The sequence below is a fragment of the Salmo trutta genome, unplaced genomic scaffold (assembly GCF_901001165.1).
Source record: "Salmo trutta unplaced genomic scaffold, fSalTru1.1, whole genome shotgun sequence".
NCBI classification, from domain to species: Eukaryota; Metazoa; Chordata; class Actinopteri; order Salmoniformes; family Salmonidae; genus Salmo; species Salmo trutta.
Window position 1 is genome coordinate 15,223 of NW_021822189.1, and position 21,510 is coordinate 36,732.

Genomic DNA, 21,510 nt, shown 5'->3' on the forward strand with positions numbered 1-21,510 from the left:
GGATTTAACAAGTCAATAAGGGATCATAGCTTTCACCTGGATTCACCTGGTCAGTCTATGTCATGGAAAAAGCAGATGTTCCTAATGTTTTATTCACAGTGTATACTTGGTGTTTATGACTTTCATAATGTGTGTTCTTCAGGCTGAGAGGCGGGCCCACCAAGAGGGTGTGATGAGCGTGACAGAGGACCTATCAGAGTTTCAGAAGGAGGAGCCAGCAGCCAGTTTAGACATACACTAGCAGCCAGTTTATTACCCGTCTAGTACCGGGTCAGACCTCCCTTTCTAATCTGTCTGAATTCTTTGGGGAATGGAAACGTTGCTCAATTGGTATCAAGGGACCTAACGTGTTCCAGGAAAATATTCCCCCACACCAGCCTGTACCGTAGACACCAGAATGGATCCGTTTGAATGGTACGGCCCAAAACGCAGCAACATTAGATCAGTTTGAATGGTACGGCCCAAAACGCAGCAACATTAGATCAGTTTGAATGGTACGGCCCAAAACGCAGCAACATTAGATCAGTTTGAATGGTACGGCCCAAAACGCAACAACATTAGATCAGTTTGAATGGTACGGCCCAAAACGCAGCAACATTAGATCAGTTTGAATGGTACGGCCCAAAACGCAGCAACATTAGATCAGTTTGAATGGTCCGGCCCAAAACGCAGCAACATTAGATCAGTTTGAATGGTACGGCCCAAAACGCAGCAACATTAGATCAGTTTGAATGGTACGGCCCAAAACGCAGCAACATTAGATCAGTTTGAATGGTACGGCCCAAAACGCAGCAACAAGCAACCACAGTGGACATACATACTTGTATGGAAGAATCACACCAGCGCTCAGCGGATAGCAAAACGGACGAGGAGGTCTATTCAAGGGACAGTATCTCAAATGTCTCATCGTAACATGGCAGCCACTCAGGACAATCCACCACATCTTCTATCAGGCTCCATTTGGACCCAGATCAGGCTGGAGCTGACAACACGGGCAGTACATTCTGCTACACCAACATCTTATCACTGAAATGCTGGTAAAGGTTGCCCTCGTCACCACCTCTTAGTGTACCAGTGTTTAAGAGATACACACTAGACTACAGGTTATTAGTGTACCAGTGTTTAAGAGATACACACTAGACTACAGGTTATTAGTGTACCAGTGTTTAAGAGATACACACTAGACTACAGGTTATTAGTGTACCAGTGTTTAAGAGATACACACTAGACTACAGGTTATTAGTGTACCAGTGTTTAAGAGATACACACTAGACTACAGGTTATTAGTGTACCAGTGTTTAAGAGATACACACTAGACTACAGGTTATTAGTGTACCAGTGTTTAAGAGATACACACTAGACTACAGGTTATTAGTGTACCAGTGTTTAAGAGATACACACTAGACTACAGGTTATTAGTGTACCAGTGTTTAAGAGATACACACTAGACTACAGGTTATTAGTGTACCAGTGTTTAAGAGATACACACTAGACTACAGGTTATTAGTGTACCAGTGTTTAAGAGATACACACTAGACTACAGGTTATTAGTGTACCAGTGTTTAAGGGATACACACTAGACTACAGGTTATTAGTGTACCAGTGTTTAAGCGTGACTCGCATGAGTACAGGTTCATTGTACATTGTAGAATAATAGTGAAGACATCAAAACTATGAAATAACACATATGGAATCATGTAGTAAGCCAACATTTTTTAAACAAATCAACATTTATTTTTGGTTAATTTCAGTTTTTTATTCTTCACTATTATTCTACAATGTATAAAAATAGTAAAAATAAAGAAAAGCCCTTGAATGAGTAGGTTTGTCCAAACTTTTTACTTGTACTGTACGCCTATCACTGAGGAATTATAATGGTGAATTTCCTAACAGCCGCTGTGTGGCAGTACAGCTTGCCCTCAACCTGAAAAGGAAACTCGGCAATAATCCTCAGTTCTGTGATGACTACACCGAGTTCATGACAGACATCTTGGACACAGGCTTTTTGCATTGAAGGTGCCAAGAGACTCACATAATGACAGGAGCAAGAGAGTTTGGGTATATTCCACACCATAGAGAATATCATCCCAAGAAGCACAAGCTGAAGGTGGTATTTGAGTTTCGTTGGTGTTTTGTCCAGATTCTGTCAAGAGCAGATTTTGAAGCTATGTTCCACCAGATGAGAGTTCCAGATCACGGTACAGACCTGAGATTTCTCTGGTTCCACAAAATGGAGAGCTGAAAATAGAGAGCTGGAGGAGTACAAAATGCTGGTGCATATCTTTGGTGCCACTTCATCACCAAGCTGTGCCAGTTTTGCTCTCAAGTGCAAAGGATCACACGGAGAGTTTCAAAGTCAGAAGCAGTGGACACAGTTCTGAGAAGCTTTTATAGTGTATGCCGGTCTAAAGTTCAGAGAGGAAGAGTCTTGAGACTTACTCAGGACCTGACGTCCTAAAGGAGGCTTCAGACTGAACAAATAGATCAGCAGCAGCCCATTTGTTATTGCATTCCTGAAGAAGAGCGAGCAAAATAAGTTAAAACGAAATTGACTTGAATCAGGACATGCTACCAGTAGAAAAAGCCCTTAGAGTGCAATGGTGCATGTGATCGGACTTACTAAATGTTTTGAATATCCATTCAGGACAGACTACTTACCAGAAGAGACATTATTTCTATGGTGAGCTCTGTTCATGACCAGCTCAGTGCACCTCTCATTCTTCCGACAAGACAGATTTTGCTTTGAAGTTGTACAGGATGAAACTTGGATGGGACCAGAGCTGGTTCTAAGATGGTGTAACTGGTCGATGGATCTGAACCAGCTGTCAGACTACAAATGTGATTCATCAGTGATTTTGGTGAAACAGTTTCAGCTCAACTCCATCACTTTACTGATACCAGTGAGAAGGGTTATGGTACCGTCACTTTACCTGCTGTTGAAGAACAGAGAGAGAGAGAGAGAGTCAAGTTCACTGGGCTTTCATCATGGGTAAGGCCAAGGTCACGTCATTAAAACCAATCACCATACCACATATGGAACTCACAGCTGCTACAATTGCTATACGTGTGGACAAGATGATATCAGAGTTGGAGCTACCACTCAAACCATCATTATTTTTGACTGCTGTGTTAAAATATCAGAAATGAAACTGTAAGATTTCACAACTTTGTTGCTGAAAGAGTTACTGCCATCAGGGAAGTTTCAGATGTTTCTCAGTGGAGATATGTGATGACTTTGATGAACGCTGTTAACTACGCCTCCTGAGGTGTCTCAGCAAAAGTCTGAAAAGATTTTGACATGGGTTTCAGGACCAGATTTCCTAACACAGCCAGAGTCGGAATGGCCACACATGCCAGATCAAACTCTAGTTGTTTATGATCCGGAGATGAAGAGAGAGACGCGGTAGTGAACGTTGTATCTGTGGAACAGAATGTTGATGCTGTCAGCAAGTTCATCTCTCACTACTCGGAGAGGCACCACCTCAGAAGAACGCTTACATGGATCCTAAAGGTCTGGACAAAAAGATGAGGAAAACAAGACTCTGAGAAACAGTTGAAGGGCTACAAAAGAACACAGTCTGAGGACGAGCTGATAGATGCAGAAGTGCAAATTGTTCGTTTTTTTTGTCAGAAAATAATGTTTTCAGATGAAATGGTAGCTCGGGAATAAAGGCTCAATGGTAAAAAGGAACAGCCATCTTCACCAACTGTCTCCAGTGTTTGAAGATGTTTTGATGAGTGTAGGTGGCAGATTTAGTAGGTCAGCTATGACAGAACTAAACACCCAGCTATCCTGCCCAAGAGCCATCATATACTACAGCTCATCAGACATGTTCATGAGGATATTGGACATAGTGGATGAAATCACACACTCTCTCGCCTCAGACAGAGATACAGGATTCCTGGTGCTAATGCAGCTATCAGAAAGGTCATATCCAAATGTGTTATTTGCAGAAAGCTGAGTGACAGAAGAGGTGAGCAGCACATGGCAGACTGAAGACTGATTCCAGATTAATCTTTTCTCCAATGTGGGCGTCGACAACTTTGAAATAAAGCGTCTGCAGTATGGAGTCATCTTTACATGCCTGAAAATAATAGCTGTATATATATATATATATATATATTGAAGTGGCACATTCAATGGAAACTGACTCTTGCATAAATGCTATCAGACGGTTTGTTTCCAGGAAAGGACAAGTGAAGGATCTCTGAGTAAATGTACCAACATTGTCAGAGCAGAGCTAAAAGGAGGCCATTCAGGGCCTGGATGATAATCAGATATGCTCAAAAAGGGCATCACATGGATCTTTCACCCTTTCTTTTTTAAGTAAGTCTCTAAAAGTTTTCCACACATGGATTGTACAACATTTTATTCTTTTCAAAGGGTTTCAAAGTCCTCTGAGAGAGATAGACTTTTGACTTTCTTTAATGAAACATTCTCATTTCATTAAAAACTCCCTTAAAACAAAACACCTAAATATATCCTGTACTGCAGACATGTACTCACTTTCCCCCACGATACAAAACACCACACATCACTACAACCGTATATCAACCCATCCTCTCCAGCTGTACAGACAGCCCATCCGAACACACCATAACTACTTAAACATCTCCACACTTTTAATCATTTTATAGAAGTCAAACTCAACCATAAGACACACAGAGACCATCCCATTAAACACTAGTAAAGGGTCTGTTATCCCCCCCACCTTTGACCCTGTTCCTCCTTGTTAGACAAATAGACAACTTTGCCTGAGCAGAAAAGAAAATTCAACAAAACACATTTGGCCTTCTCCTTATTTGAATTCCTGTACCCAATTATAAACATCCCAACAGTAAACTCCATCCCCAACCTCTCACACAGACATTCCAACAGAGACATTAATGGCATTAACCTGGTGCACACAGAAAACACATGAATCACAGTTTCCCTCATTACACAGAAAGGACACCCCTGCCCGACTCCCGGTTCAACCCGTGCCAACCAGCTGTTAGTGGCCAGGGCTCCATGAAGAACCCTCCACTGGAGGTCCCCTGACCTCATTGGTACTGGGAGAGCCCCCTCCATCGTAGAGCCCCCTCCATCTAAAACCCACCATACTCTCCTCCCCACATACCATCTGCCAGTGATGTGCCTTCACTCCTGTTAGGCTCCTAATGTTCCTTACCTTAATGTAGAGGTTTGGTGGCCCCTCCACCTTTGGCCACTCAAACACCCTCCTTACCGGCTCAGACAGTGCCTCCTGGAGCTCCTCCAGGAATCTCTCCAGCAGCCTAAGAGATGTTATTCCTATTTGTTGTGCCAGGACTTCCAGGGTTTTCCACCCCTCCTCCCCCAGCAGTCGCAGGTCACCCAGCCTTAGTAAACCCGCTGCCATCAGTTGCCTCTGCAGGGTGGCCGACTGAACCGATCTCAAATGGATGGCTGGGTTGTGGAAGATAGGCTCCTCCCACACCCTCTTCTCATGTGGGCTTTAATAGCTGCCAGAGTGTCTCCTCAGCAGAGTGCATGCTGGTTCCCTCCAGCCGACATCAGTATGGTACAGCAGTCTCTGCGCCGCCTTTAGTCAGAAAGCAGTCACCCTTCTCTCTAGTTCCACCAGGCCCTGTCCTCCTTCGTGGACGGACATGTACAACACTGCCGCCCTAAGACAGTGATGGCTCGACCAGAAAAATATCCACCAGCTTGTGTTGCAGGTGTGCGAGTAGACCGGCGGGGCGGTTGAGGACAGCCAGTTTATGCCACAGGGAAGATGACACCAGGTTGTTGATTATCAGCACTTTCCCTCTGTATGACACTTGAGACAGGAGCCATCTCCACCTGGCCAGTCTTGGCACCACTGCTTGTGACAGCCCCTACCAGTTCTTCTTGACCGACTTCTCCGAGCCCAGGTACACCCCCAACATTTTAAGCCCTTCACAACCCCACTGTAGCAGGTAGCCTAGTGGTTAGAGCATTGGGCCAGTAACCGAAAGGTTGCTAGATCGAATCCCTGAGCTGACAAGGTAAAAATCTGTCGTTCTGCCCCTGAACAAGGCAGTTAACCCACTGTTCCTATGCCATCATTGTAAATAAGAATTTGTTCTTAACTGATTTGCCTAGTTAAATAAAGAAAATCCCTGGAAGCAGAGGGGCCCTGTTCACATAACAGAACTTTGCTCTTTCCCCAGTTTACCTTAGCTGACGAAGCTCCCTCGTACACCTTTAGATGAGTCTCTAGTTCCTGACCATCACAGAAACGTATTCTGCTATGTCTGTTCTGCAGTATCCTGCCAAATAAAGGCTCAATGGCTAGTGTATATAACTGCTCCTATAGAGGGCATCCTTGTCTAATGCCCTGTCTCACCCAGACTGGCCTACTGAGCCCCCCTCCCACCTTGACCATACATGACGCCCCAGCATATAACATCTTCAGACAGGCCACAAACCTTTCCCCCAAACCCAAACACAGACATCACATTAAACAGATACTCATGGTCCACTCCATCAAAAGCTTTCTCTTGATCTAAAAGAGACCAGACCAAAGTTCACATTAGAACCTCTCGACAAGTCCAACATGTCCCTGATTAAGAACGTCCTGCTACGCAATATGTCTGATTCTTGTGTACTAATAAATTCCCCCAACTTATTGTGGGAAGGTTGTGGAAGGCTACCTGAAACGTTTAAACGAAGTTCAACAATTTATAGGCAATGCTACCAAATACTAATTGAGTGTTTTGTAAACTTCTGACCCACTGGGAATGTGATGAAAGAAATAAAAGCTGAAATAAATCATTCACTCTACTATTATTGTGACATTTCACATTCTTAAAATAAAGTGGTGATCCTAACTGACCTATGGCAAATTTTTACTAGGATTAAATGTCAGCAATTGTGAAACTGAGTTTGAATGTATTTGGCTGAGGTGTATGTACACTTCCAACTTCAACTATATGTTTTTGGGGAACTCAAATCGGGATCTGAACTTAGTGTTGAGAGTTAGAAAATTACAATACCACAACGTGCAATTTAGAAATTTGTGCATCAGATGTTTTTCTCTAATTAACTGATTAATGATGAATCCCTTAACGCCCCCACTGAGCCTGAATGAGGCTCCACCACATTTTTGTCTTTCATAAAATCCATTGTACAGTTCCAGTCCCCACTGACCACCAGCGTTTCCTCAGGCGCTACCTGTGAGAGTTCCTGTCTAAGACACCAAAATACACCCCCCTCTCTCTCCCTGTGTTAGGCACATACACATTTATAAAGACAAAACCCCTGTAGTTAATTTCTGCTTTTATTACAAGCAGTCTACCCTTATACACCTCCTTTGAGGAGCACATTTTTACAGACCAGGCACAAAAAGGACTGCCACCCTTGCACTAACATTTGTCCCATGGCTCAGCACACTTGCCCCTTTCCACCAGAGCCCCCAATCAACTTCATTCACCAAATCACTATGCATCTCCTGCAGAAATAACACCTGCACTTTGTTTTGTTTTACATATTCACCCAACACACTCTTCTTTCCCGCATCTCTGGCACCATTTGAGCGAGCCTACCCGAAGGCTGGCTTAATATAAGAAGTGGGAGAAAAGCCAGCAAAGAAAGAGACCAATAGCAAAGCTCAAAATGCCCCTGTGCCAGAAAGAAACTCTACATCTAAACAGCGTCTGAAGGTCGACTTTTATGTTGTGACCCACTTCCTCATCATAAACAATTTCCTTGGTGAGAGGACACCATGCCCCTCATTTTTCATAGTGTGTTTTACTGATCTTACAAACTTTCCCAGATTGCCCCCAAAAAAACAACCCTTTTTTAACTTTTTTCCCTTTAGTCTCATTCAGGAGCCTTGACAGTTCCCTCACCGATTACTTTGACCCCTCTGCCTGACTGGCTGTCAGCTCTGGACACATTGAGGAGGAGTCTGAAAATAAATCCTTCTCATCGTCATCTTCCTCAGACTCACCTTCCTCTTCCTCGTCTCCATCTCCCATCCTGACCACCTGCCCTTTCTCTCTAGTCGGGGCCTCCCCCCAGCACCAGGCAAATGTTCCTTAGTGCCTTTGACCACCCCAGCCTCTCTCCTCCCAACTTCTTTCTTCTTCCCCTTTTTCCTCTTCCGCATGACACTGTCCTCCACCCCCCTAGTTGCTTCCCCTTCCCCACTATACTCTCTTCATCCACTAGCATAACCTGACTAGACCCAGCCTCATCTACACCACCATCTATAACCTGACTAGACCCAGCCTCATCTACACTACCATCTATAGCATGACTAGACCCGCCTCATCTACACCACCACCTATAACCTGACTAGACCCAGCCTCATCTACATCACCATCTATAACCTGACTAGACCCAGCCTTTGCTGCCTGTGTCTCATGACCCCTGCACGTTGACCTCAATTTCCCCCACTGGCGCTTGTACCCTCACCTTGTCTACGGCCTTTATGTTGTCATGCAAAGCTCTTATGCCCCAAATCCCCACACTCTATGCACCGTAGACTATCTGTGCTGGCCAACCCTGCATAGAGCCCCTCCCCATGCCTCACTTTAAAATGCACATTTAACTGTTGCTCATTGTTATTCAGAAACATGAACACTTGCCTCCGGAACGAAACACGTTTGACGGCATCTTCCTGAAAACCTGCCGAAAAAACCCCACAAAACTCCCTAGCAAACTTACGAAAACGACTCAAATCTTTCCTAATTTGATCATACGTAATATTGCATGGATCATCCACAGAGGAACTCTAGAACTCTGTCAAAGTGACCATCGGGTTATTGGTCACCTCCCTGACCAAGTCCCTTCTCCCCGATTGCTCAGTTTGGCGTGGCGGCCAGCTCTAGGAAGAGTCTTGGTGGTTCCAAACTTCTTCCATTTAAAAATGATGGAGGCCACTGTGTTCTTGGGGACCGTCAATGCTGAAGACATTTTTTGGTACCCTTCCCCAGATCTGTGCCTCAATCCTGTCTCGGAGCTCTACAGACAATTCCTTCGACCTCATGGTTTGTTGCTCTGACATGGACTGTCAATTGTGGGACCTTATATAGACAGGTGTGTGCCTTTCCATATCATGTCCAATCAATTGAATTTACCACAGGTGGACTCAAATCAAGTTGTAGAAACATCTCAAGGACCATCAATGGAAACAGGATAAACATGAGCTCAATTTCAAGTCTCATAACTAAGGGTCTGAATACTTAAATAAAAAAAGGTATTGCTGTTTTTTTATATTTAATAAATGTACAAAAATTTCTACAAACCTGTTTTCACTTTGTCATTACGTGTGTAGATTGAGGAGGGAAAAAAAGTATTTAACTTCTCTGGGACATCTGGGACGCTAGCGTCCCACCCGCGGTACACACTATCAACAGCCAGTGAAATATCAGGGCTGCAAATTCAAAACAACAAAATCTCATAATTCAAATTTCTCAAACATACAACTATTTTACACCATTTTAAAGATACACTTCTCTTTAATCCAACCACATTGTCCAATTTCAATAAGGCTTTACGGCGAAAGCATAAAGTTAGATTATGTTAGGATTATGTTAGGACAGAGCCTAAACAAGAAAAACCACACAGCCATTTTCCAAGCAGGAAAGGCATCACAAAAACCAGAAATACAGCTAAAATTAAGCACTAACCTTTGACGATCTTCATCAGATGACACTCCTAGGACTCAATGTTACACAATACATGTATGTTTTGTTCGATAAAGTTCATATTTATATCCAAAAACCCCATTTTAAATTGGTGCGTGATGTTCAGAAAATATTTTGCCTCCAAAACTTCCGGTGAATGAGCACAACAATTTACAAAAATACTCATCATAAACGTTGATAAAATATTAAACTGTTATTTAAAGAATTATAGATAAACATCTCTCTTACATCTAGATGTTCCGCTAGCGGAACACCTTCTCCAATATCCAATGATGGGCGTGGCGCGAAATACAAACTCCTCTAAAATCCGAAAACTTCCATTTTTCAAACATATGACTATTTTACAGCATTTTAAAGACAAGACTCTCGTTAATCTAACCACACTGTCCGATTTCAAAAAGGCTTTACAGCGAAAGCAAAACATTAGATTATGTCAGCAGAGTACCCAGCCAGAAAAAATCAGACACCCATTTTTCAAGCTAGCATATAATGTCACCAAAAACAAAACCACAGCTAAATGCATGACTAACTTTTGATGATCTTCATCAGATGACAACCCTAGGACATTATGTTATACAATGCATGCATGTTTTGTTCAATCAAGTTCATATTTATATCAAAAACCAGCTTTTTTACATTAGCATGTGACGTTCAGAACTAGCATACCCCCCGCAAACCTCCGGTGAATTTACTAAATTACTCACGATAAACGTTCACAAAAAACATAACAATTATTTTAAGAATTATAGATACAGAACTCCTCTATGCACTCGATATGTCCGATTTTAAAATAGCTTTTCGGTGAAAGCACATTTTGCAATATTCTCAGTAGATAGCCCGGCATCACAGGGCTAGCTATTTAGACACCCAGCAAGTTTAGCCTTCACCAAACTCCGATTTACTATTAGAAAAGTTTGATTACCTTTGGTGTTCTTCGTCAGAATGCACTCCCAGGACTTCTACTTCAATAACAAATGTTGGTTTGGTCCAAAATAATCCATAGTTATATCCAAACGGCGGCGTTTTGTTCGTGCGTTCAAGACACTATCCGAAGTGTAAATAAGGGTCACGAGCATGGCGCATTTCGTGACAAAAGATTTCTAAATATTTCGTTACCGTACTTCGAAGCATGTCAACCGCTGTTTAAAATCAATTTTTATGCCATTTTTCTCGTAAAAAAGCGATAATATTCTGACCGGCAAAGCGTGTAAACGTACAAAGAGAGAGAAAATAAAAGCATGCTATCCCCTCGTGCACGAGCCTGAGTCTCATAGTACTGTTACTGGCCACTATCCAAACGCGCTAATGTTTTTCAGCCAGAGCCTGCAAAGCCACGATTCAGCTTTTTGCCGCCTTCTGAGATCCCATGGGAGCCGTAGGAAGTGTCACGTAACAGCAGAGATCCCCTGTAATGGATAGAGATAATCAACAAGGGCAAGAAATGGTCAGACAGGGTACTTCCTGTACAGAATCTTCTCAGGTTTTGGCCTGCCAAATGAGTTCTGTTATACTCGCAGACACCATTCAAACAGTTTTAGAAACTTTGGAGTGTTTTCTATCCAAAGCTAATAATTATATGCATATTCTAGTTTCTGGGCAGGAGTAATAATCAGATTAAATCGGGTACGTTTTTTATCCGGCCGTGAAAATACTGCCCCCTAGCCATAACAGGTTAATGCAACCGCTGTGACAGATTTCAAAAAAGCTTCACGGGGAAAGCACACTTTGCGATAATCTGAGTACAGCATCCAGAAAACAACAGCAGGCAATACAGATACCCGCTATTTTGGAGTCATCTAAAATCATAAATAGCATTCACTTACCTTTGATGATCTTCATCAGAATGCACTCTCAGGCATCCCAGGTCCACAATGTTGTTTTGTTCAATAAAGTCCATAATTTATGTCCAAATACCCCCTTGTTGTTAGCGCGTTCAGTAAGCTACTCCAAATGTAGGAAGCGCGACGAAAATTTCACGACGAAAAGTAAAAAAAAGTTATATTTATGGTCGTAGAAACATGTCAAACGATGTATAGCATCAATCTTTTGGGCCTTTTTAACATAAATCTTACATAATATTCCAACCGGACGATTCCTTTGTCTTCAGAAACGTTATGGAACACAGCTACCTCTCACGTGAATGCGCGCCACTGAACTCATGTCATTTTCTGAGTCACCAACTTCAAGGCCTTCTTGTTCGCTCTCTGTTCACTGCAAAAGCCTGAACAAGGTTCTAAAGACTGTTGACATCTATTGGAAGCCTTAGGAAGTGCAAAATGAACCCTAAGTCACTGTGTGTTAGATAGGCAATGACTTGAAAAGACTACAAGCTTCAGATTTCCCACTTCCTGGTTGGATTTTTCTCAGGTTTTGGCCTGCCATATGAGTTCTGTTATACTCACAGACATCATTCAAACAGTTCTAGAAACTTCAGAGTGTTTTCTATCCAAATGTACTAATAGTATGCATATCCTACCTTCTGGGCCCGAGTAGCAGGCAGTTTAATTAGGGCACGTCATTCATCCCGAATTTCCGAATACTGCCTCTATCACTAAAAAGTTAATACATTTTAGAATAATTCTGTAACATAACAAAATGTGGAAAAAGTCAAGGGGTTTGATTACTTTCCGAATGCACTGTTTTACTGCGCTGTTGGAGCTAGAAACATTAGTATTCCATTAGGTGAATCCCATTGAACATCTGTGGAAAGACTTGAAGATTGCTGTTCACCATTGATAACATCTGCTAAATAAGTGTATGTCACCACTAACATTTGATTTGATTTTGATTTGAAAACGTTTTTTACACATTTATTGAAAACTAAATTAAGAAATATCTAATTTACATAAGTATGCACACCCCCTGAGTTAATACTTTGTAGAAGAACCATTGGCAGCAATTACAGCTTTGAGTCTTCTTGGGTATGTCTGTCTCAGCTTTGATCATCTGGATTTTGGAATTTTCTCCCATTCTTCCTTTTAAATTTTCTCATGCTCTGTTAAGTTAGATGGGGAGCAGAGGTGGACAGCAATCTTCAAGTCTTTCCACAGATTTTCAATGGGGATTCAGGTCTGGGCTTTGGCTGGGCCACTCAAGGACTTTCACATTCTTGTTCTGAAGTGTTGCTTTGATTGTATGTTTGGGGTCATTGTCCTGTTGGAACATAAATCTTCATCCCCAGTCTAAGGCTGTTTGCACTCTGAAGCAGGTTATGTGGTGGATGAATAAGAATTAGTTGGGTAACATAGATAATTAAGATGTTTTATTAGTATAATATGCTTATGTGAGATACTTGTCATTAGAAAGTGTCCTTTGGACTCTGGTATGTTTCAGTTGCACGTTTCCCTTAGCTGGGGCTCAGTCACTTAGGGCCCAGAGAGGGGAGAGGTCAGACTTGTCTTCATGGGAATGTGTCTTTACCTATTCTTAAACCATTTGAAGGGATGGCGTGATTAATGGGGAACTAATGACTTGTCTGTGCGCAGGTCACTCCCCTCAGTGAGCTTGTCCAGGAGTGGGAACAAGAGGGGTTTTACTGAGGATGGGCCTCTATGAGATAGCGCCGACAAAGGAGATTTATGGTGTATTTTGATAAGAACGCCTAAAAAGCATTCCAGAGGACATGAGCTGATGGTTTTGTTTTATGAAGTACCAGGGATGGACGGTTCTAGAGGGACCAGATACTGGTCTATATAATGAACCCTGTTGACATAGCAGTTACTGCCTGCTGTGTTTTATGGATATCTGTCATACAAAACTGTTACTAAGATCTGTGGTTTGTCAATGTACGTTGAAGGGGGTGTATCTTGGCTATAAAATATCTCTGTAGCCATTGTGTAATCACCTTCCTGGTTCATTCGAGAGAGAGCATTATTGAAGGTCAAAGAGGCTTTTGCAAAAGTATCTTAATAATTATTAAAGATGTAGTTAACTCGGACTGGTGTGTTTAACTCTCCTCATTTGGTAATGCAGAAATTAGCCACCACAGTTCTCATCAAGGATTTGCCTGTATTTGGCTCTATTCATTGTTCCCTCTCTCCTTACCAGTCTCCCAGATCCCTGCTGCTGAAAAGTATCCCCATAGCATGATACTGCCACCACCATTCTTCACAGACGAGTGATGAGCTTTGCCTGGTTTTCTCTAGACATAAGTGCTTTAGTATTCAGGCCAAAGAGCTACATTTTTGTCCCAACATAATCTTTTGCCTTCCTTTTTTTTACAAGCTTCAGTCATGCTGTCATGTGCCTTTTTTCTCAGGAGTGGCTTCTTGTCTCCCATAAAGCCCAGATTGGTGAAGTGCTATCCAGCAGGGTTTCTCAAACTGTTTTACTCAGGTCCCCCTTCCAGCGTTGGGGAACTTCTCTCACCCTACGTCTCTTTCTATGGGCAGATGGTGCTCTAGAGAGTGTTGTCCATCTGGCAGGTTCTCTTCCATCTCAACCAAGGAACTCTGTAGTTGGGTCAGAGTGGTAATTGGGTTCTCGGTCACCAGCGTTGGGGAACTTCTCTCACCCCACGTCTCTTTCCATGGGCACAAGCACTGTTCATAACACAAACTGTTCACATCCCTTCTTGTTGGCGGAGAGAAGATTTTGCAGGTTTAAAGGTTATTTCCTGCAGTTCTACACATTTTGTTATGGGGAGCAGAGAACATTTTGCATTTTTAAAGCTTATTGGCTTGCAATTCTCTACATTTTGCCATGTCTAATGTGTTTTCACGTGATATTTGAGCGACTCAAACACTACAATAAAATCTATGTGCTAAAACATTCTAGCTGACATGGGCTAGTTGATCTGGATTTATATACAGAAAAAACATGAAAAATATCTCTGCTATATAAAAACCAGACTGATGATGATGACGATGATGACGATGAAGGTGTGTGTGTGGTAATGTCTGAGCCAGTAGAAGGTGCTTGGCCACCCAGACTAGGAGTGTATCTACAGCTGTGACATCCTGGATTGTATACCTCAGAGGGGCTATGGGTGAGATGTGCTCAGATACGAACACACCCTTCTCTATCGTTCCCTCTTCTCTCTATCGTTCCCTCTTCTCTCACCCCATCTCTCTATTGTTCCCTCTTCTCTCACCCCATCTCTCTATCAAAAAGCTTTCCTCTCCTTCTTCAAATCAAAACAAATTGTTTTTTTTCACATGCGCCGAACACAACAGGTGTAAACTTTACAGTGAAATGCTTACTTACAAGCCCTTAATCATCAATGCAAATCAAATATTTACTAAATAAACTCTTCTCTCAAAGTTGAATCAGCCTGTAGTGTGGTTTTCCACTTTAATTTTGAGTGTGACTCCAAATCCAGACCTCCATGGGTTGATAAATTGGATTTCCATTGATTATTTTTGTGTGATTTTGTTGTCAGCACATTCAACTATGTAAAGAAAAAAGTATTTAATAAGATTATTTCATTCATTCAGATCTAGGATGTGTTATTTTAGTGTTTCCTTTATTTTTTTGAGCAGTATATGAAGTGACACGGATAATAAACAGCAAGTAGAAACTGTGTAAAAACAAAAAGGGGATGTCAATGTAAATAGTTTGCCTTTTGATTAGTTTAGATGTTCATCAGTCTTATGGCTTGGGGGTAGAAGCTGTTAAGGAGCCTTTTGGTCCCAGATTTGGCACTCCGGTACTGTAGCAGAGAGAACAGTGCATGACTTTTGTGACTTCCTCTGTCACTGCCTGGTATAGAGGTCCTGGATGGCAGGAAGCTTGGCCCCGGTGATGTACTGGGCCGTTCGCACTACCCTCTGTAGTGCCTTGCGGTCAGATGCCGAGCAGTTGCCATACCAGGCAGTGATGCAACCGGTCAGGATGCTCTCGATGGTGCAGCTGTGGAACTTTTTGAGGATCTGAAGACCTATGCCAAATCTTTTCAGTCTCCTGAAGGGGGAATAGGTTTTGTCGTGCCCTCTTCACGACTGTCTTGGTGTGTTTGGACCATTCTAGTTTGTTGGTAATGTGGACACCAAGGAAACTCTCAACCCGCTCCACTTCAGTCCTGTCGATGTTAATGGGGGTGTGCTCGGTCCTCATTTTCCTATAGTCCACGGTCATCTCCTTTGTATTACTCACACTGAGAGACAACTTCCACTTATTCCTGTCATCTTTCTTTCTAAACTCTGTGTATATGTTTGTTTGTGTGTTTCCATGTCTAGACTCCCTGCATCCCCCCATGATCAGGTGGATAAACTAGAGATACGGTAACGCTCTCCTCCCCTCTCCTCGCCTCTCCTCTCTCAGACAGATATTCCTCCTCGCCCTCTGAATCATCCAGTTAGATGATTAGCTGGATCAAAACGGGGAAATGTTATCTTCCTAGCATCACACACCCCCTCACACATATAAATGGCGGAGAGAAGTGGTAATCAGGCTGCTTCAGGTTAAACTTCTCCCCTCTCATCCATCACACTCTCATTCCTCCCTCTCACTCTCTCTATCAATCTATCTCTCTCGCTCCCTCTCTCTCTCTCGCAGCCAACAAGCGCTCAGCATATGTAGGAATTCCTTCAAGACTGTTGGAAAGGCATTCCTCATGAAGCTGGTTGAGAGAATGCCAAGAGTGTTCAAAGATGTCAACAAGGCAAAGGGTGGCTACTTTGAAGAATCTCAAATATAAAATATATTATGATTTGTTTAACACTTTTTTGGTAACTACACGATTCCATATGTGTTATTACATAGTGTTGATGTCTTCACTGTTAATCTACAATGTAGAAAATAGTAAAATAAAGAAAAACCCTTGAATGACTCTGACTCTCTCTCTCTCTCTCTCTCTCTCTCTCTCTCTCTCTCTCTCTCTCTCTCTCTCTCTCTCTCTCTCTCTCTCTCTCTCTCTCTCTCTCTCTCTCTCTCTCAGTGTGAAGAACTAACCAAGGCAAACAGGATTAAGATGAAGAGGATGAGGAAATATCTAAAGCGAGGGAGTGGATAAAAAAAATTGAGAAATGAATAGAGGGGGAAGAATGAGAAGAGGTAGAATGAACGAGTGATCACAATTTTCTATTCCATGTTGCAGCTTAATGTTTAGCTTTCGACACACACATTCACACACACACACACACACACACACACACACACACACACACACACACACACACACACACACACACACACACACACACACACACACACACACACACACACACACACACATATAACACAGTCACCCAGAGGGATGAAAAGGGTGGTAAATGTCTGTGTGTCTAAAATCTGTTCTCCACTTGCTGCTCCGCTCACATTAGCAAGAATCTGGGGAGCCTACGCAGTCACACACACACACACACACACACACACACACACACACACACAAACGCACAGCTAGAATGAACACAGTCATCGATGCAGTAGTGTCGTCTTCTATAATTTGTTCTTTTGTTTACTGAGTTCAAATGTGTTTGCTGCCTATGTATAATATAATATTGCTTTAATCTCCAGTTTCCCTCCCTTCTCTCTCTCGCTCTCCCCCCTCTCCTCAGTGTTGTGGATGTGATGGAGCTGTTCTTCAGAAGCCTATCTCTCCTCAGTGTTGTTGAGGTGATGGAGCTGTTCTTCAGAAGCCTATCTCTCCTCAGTGTTGTGGATGTGATGGAGCTGTTCTTCAGAAGCCTATCTCTCCTCAGTGTTGTTGAGGTGATGGAGCTGTTCTTCAGAAGCCTATCTCTCCTTAGTGTTGTTGAGGTGATGGAGCTGTTCTTCAGAAGCCTATCTCTCCTCAGTGTTGTTGAGGTGATGGAGCTGTTCTTCAGAAGCCTATCTCTCCTCAGTGTTGTTGAGGTGATGGAGTTGTTCTTCAGAAGCCTATCTCTCCTCAGTGTTGTGGAGGTGATGGAGCTGTATCTTCTATGTGAGGAGCAGCCAGACCTTTACAGAGCGTTCTCATGGTCAAACTCTGCAGACACAAGAAAGAGATACACACACCGGACACGAGAAAGACACACACACACACACGCACACCGGACCCAAGTACAGTACACACACACACACACACACACACACACACACACACACACACACACCGGACCCAAGTACAGTACACACACACACACACACACACACACACCGGACACACCGGACCCAAGTACAGTACACACACACAAACAAAGGTAATTTTCCCACCAATAGCTGTGATGATTTGAGTTTTATGTGTGTGTTTCATTGGATGATTCATTAATTAAATTAATTGATTGATTGGCTGACTGACTGACTGACTGGAAGACTAACTATTGATTTTAATTACATTTTTATTAGGATCCCAATTAGCTGATAGTATTTATTAAGATAATCTTCCTGGGGTCCAAGTTATTGATGTAGAGATTGATTAATTGATTGATTGATTGATTGATTGATTAACCCACTACACGTGTACCTGTATACAGGTTGAAAATGGCAGGTTTGGGCAGTAAAAAGCTCCTAAGCTGGAACCCAGTCGCTGTACAGTAACATGCTGTGTATGACGTCAGAGCTCTGATCCTTCTCTTCACAGCGCTGTGTGGGTTTGTCACATGAGCAAACGTTTTGTTGTCTGGGTGAGGGAAATGTCCTTTGAAAGATGCCACATTGAGGATTATGCATTGTTGATTATAATAAATAGCGCTTTGATGTCGTACAAGCAACCCGAACACGTAAACAACAACAGTAACGGTAGGGATGCAGGGGTTGTGTTCCAAACTAAATACAATCATGTGTCCTTGCTCTAGTTCCTCATAGCTAGGAGAGATAAAATCACCTTATAGCTAAAGACTCTTCTTTGAGTCATAAAAGTGCATTGAAATTACTTAGGAACTGTGTACACTTTGGAGAGTTGTGTGTCCACTAGGGGAACCACTTAGTCTTTTCACTAAAATCCTTGTACATTTTGTTTTGGACTTATGTTACAGCTGTCCCACATTTTTCAGGAATATTCTCAACATGTTAGTGAATGCATCCAGAGTATTTTCAGATTGTTATCAACAAATCTGGTGAAAAGAACAGTAAATATAATATCAACATTGTAATGTTTGGATTCAGTCTTGAAAAGGTGAACTGCTGTGTCTCACCTTTGGTCTAACACTTTCCATTAACCTTTGGTCTAATACTAATACTGTTCCCTTTCAATTGCATGAGACCGACTGACACCATTCGGTCTTAAGTAGCAACATTTGAAAAAAAAATGTATTAATTTTTTTACATTGGATAAAAGTAGAGACTCAGAGCTAGAAAATGGTATATCAGACACTACAGATGAGGAACAACGGAAAAGTAATTCTGCTTTGAAAGTTGATAAACTTGTAAACTCACTTTTGAGAAAATGGCCTTTGAATATTTTCGTATCTCGTGAAATAAAATATCAATTTATTCATCACATGCACAGGATACAGAAGGTGTAAACGGTACACTGAAATTGTTACTTGCCTAGTAGCAATATAAAAAACAGAAAGTGTCCAGATAAAAATATTTAATAATGTTGCTAATAATTATTAGATGACTCTTATCCAAACACAGTTTTCTAAATTGATGGGTCATGTGAAAGAAATGCTGTAATCCCTCCCAGCTAATTTGATGGTTCATGTAATAATCCAGCCGAAGTGGAGTCTTTAGTTTAGCTAGCTAAACAATGAACCGGCATAACCCCAACACATTCTAATACCAATACAAACATTGTCATAGCTGTAGTATGAATCGGCAGGTAGCTAAAGCTAACCAACTAGGTTCAATGTTAACAAGCTAACATTAGACTATAACTAGTAATACAAATGGATTTCTGATTTGAATAATATTTCTACACAGATCATACACGTAACGTTCGTTAGCGAGCAAGCAAGCTAACATTTGCTCGCTAACTAACAGTACACTTTAACTTGCAATAAAAACTATATTTCTGACAAAATTAGAAACTTGTTTCTGAAAATGTAGCTAGACTTTTTTTCCAACTGATCTGTCGACAGCACCTGCTAAATTCAGGGCATCAATGTTGTTGAGAAAAGTACCAAAAACGTTTGTAGTTCTCGATGGTTAACGTTATATCTTTAAGAAAACGGTGAGGTAGACTGTCAACACACACTGAACAGCTCACGTTATAGACAGAAGCGTGCTACATGGGAGACCAATCCGAACTCATTTCCCGGCATGTCCAGCCCACTCATTATCTCAGCCAATCATGGCTAGCGGGAAGGTTCCTGACTTCTTCCGTGGATAAAACAACTTGGCTTTACTTTAACAATTTGATTCATATTTATGGATGTAATAAACATTTGTTTTTAAAGCACATGAAAGTTCACATGTTCCAGAAGGCATTTCTGCCCAAAAAAAGTAATTTTGATTAAAAACAATTCTGTTTATGTTTCAAAGCCTCTCCTGTGAAGTAGTGATGTGTGAAATAGCCCCTAGTTTCCTGAAGTCATATATACTTTCATATTTCAATCTAGGCCAATTCCCACAAGTTTAATAAAGGGTTAACAATGAATTGTCCAGCTGTCGATGAGTCTGTATGGAGTGGTCTAGATTGACTGACTGACTGTCCAACAGTCGATGAGTCTGTGTGGAGTGGTCTACATTGACTGATTGATATAACCACTAGATTATATTGATATAGTGTATCTATCCAGGTTCCCCCTGTCAGTAAATCTGTGTGTCTTTCAGGACCTACAACACAACACATTTTACTTGTATTTAACTAGGGCAAGTCAGTTAAGAACAAATTCTTATTTTCAATGACGGCCTACCGGGGAACAGTGGGTTAACTGCCTTGTTCAGGGGCAGAATGACAGATTTTTACCTTGTCAGATCAGGGATTTGAACTTGCAACCTTTCTGTTACTAGTCCAACATTCTAACCACTAGGCTATGCTGCCACCCCAGTGTATCCAACCTGATACCAGGTAACACACACACACACATGGTTAGCCATTTGAAACAAGAGGAAATGGTGTGTGTGTGTGTGTGTGTGTGTGTGTGTGTGTGTGTGTGTGTGTGTGTGTGTGTGTGTGTGTGTGTGTGTGTGTGTGTGTGTGTGTGTGTGTCAGTGTATCTCAGAGGGAGCTGTGTGTGGTCTCTCATCTCTCAGGAAGTGGGACAGTCAATCTTTTCAAGTAAAGAGACACCATAATGACACACACAGAGCAGCTGATACCTGGGGAAGAAAATAGCAGAGGCCCTCGCACTAACAAACTAATAACACAACATACTATTTACTCAGAATCTGCCTCCAGAGAGACTGGGAGAAAGAGAGAGGGGGAGAAAGAGAGAGGGAGAGAAAGAGAGAGGGGGGAGAAAGAGAGAGGGGGAGAAAGAGAGAGGGGGAGAAAGAGAGAGGGAGAGAAAGAGAGAGGGGGAGAAAGAGATAGTGAAGGACAGTAAAGGAGAAAGAGCGAGATGAAGCGATACCGAGAGTAGAAATTGATTACTGAGAGAAAAAGCTAAAAGAAAGTGAGCTGGAGGAGGAGAGGTCAGAGAAAACATGTTGTGTTGTTTGCCTGGGACTAAAGACGGTCATATTAAATAGCTTCAGGAGAGGGAGGGTGAGAGAGGAGAGATGGGGAGAGAGAAGTAGAGAGGAGGGTGAGAGAAGTAGAGAGAGAAGATAGAAAAGGGAGAGAGAGAGAGGAGAGAGAGAGAGAAGTAGGGAGGAGGGAGAGAGGAGAGAGAAGGGAGAGAGAAGGGGAGAAAAGGGAGAGAGAGAGAGGAGAGAGAGAGAGAAGTAGGGAGGAGGGAGAGAGGAGAGAAAAGGGAGAGAGAGAAGGGAGAGAGTAAAGATAAAGGAGGGAAGAGAGAAAAAAACGAGAGGAAGAAGAAATAAGAGAGGATGGGAGGGAGGGGGGAAGAGAGGATGGGAGGGAGGGAGGGAGTGGAGTGGGGA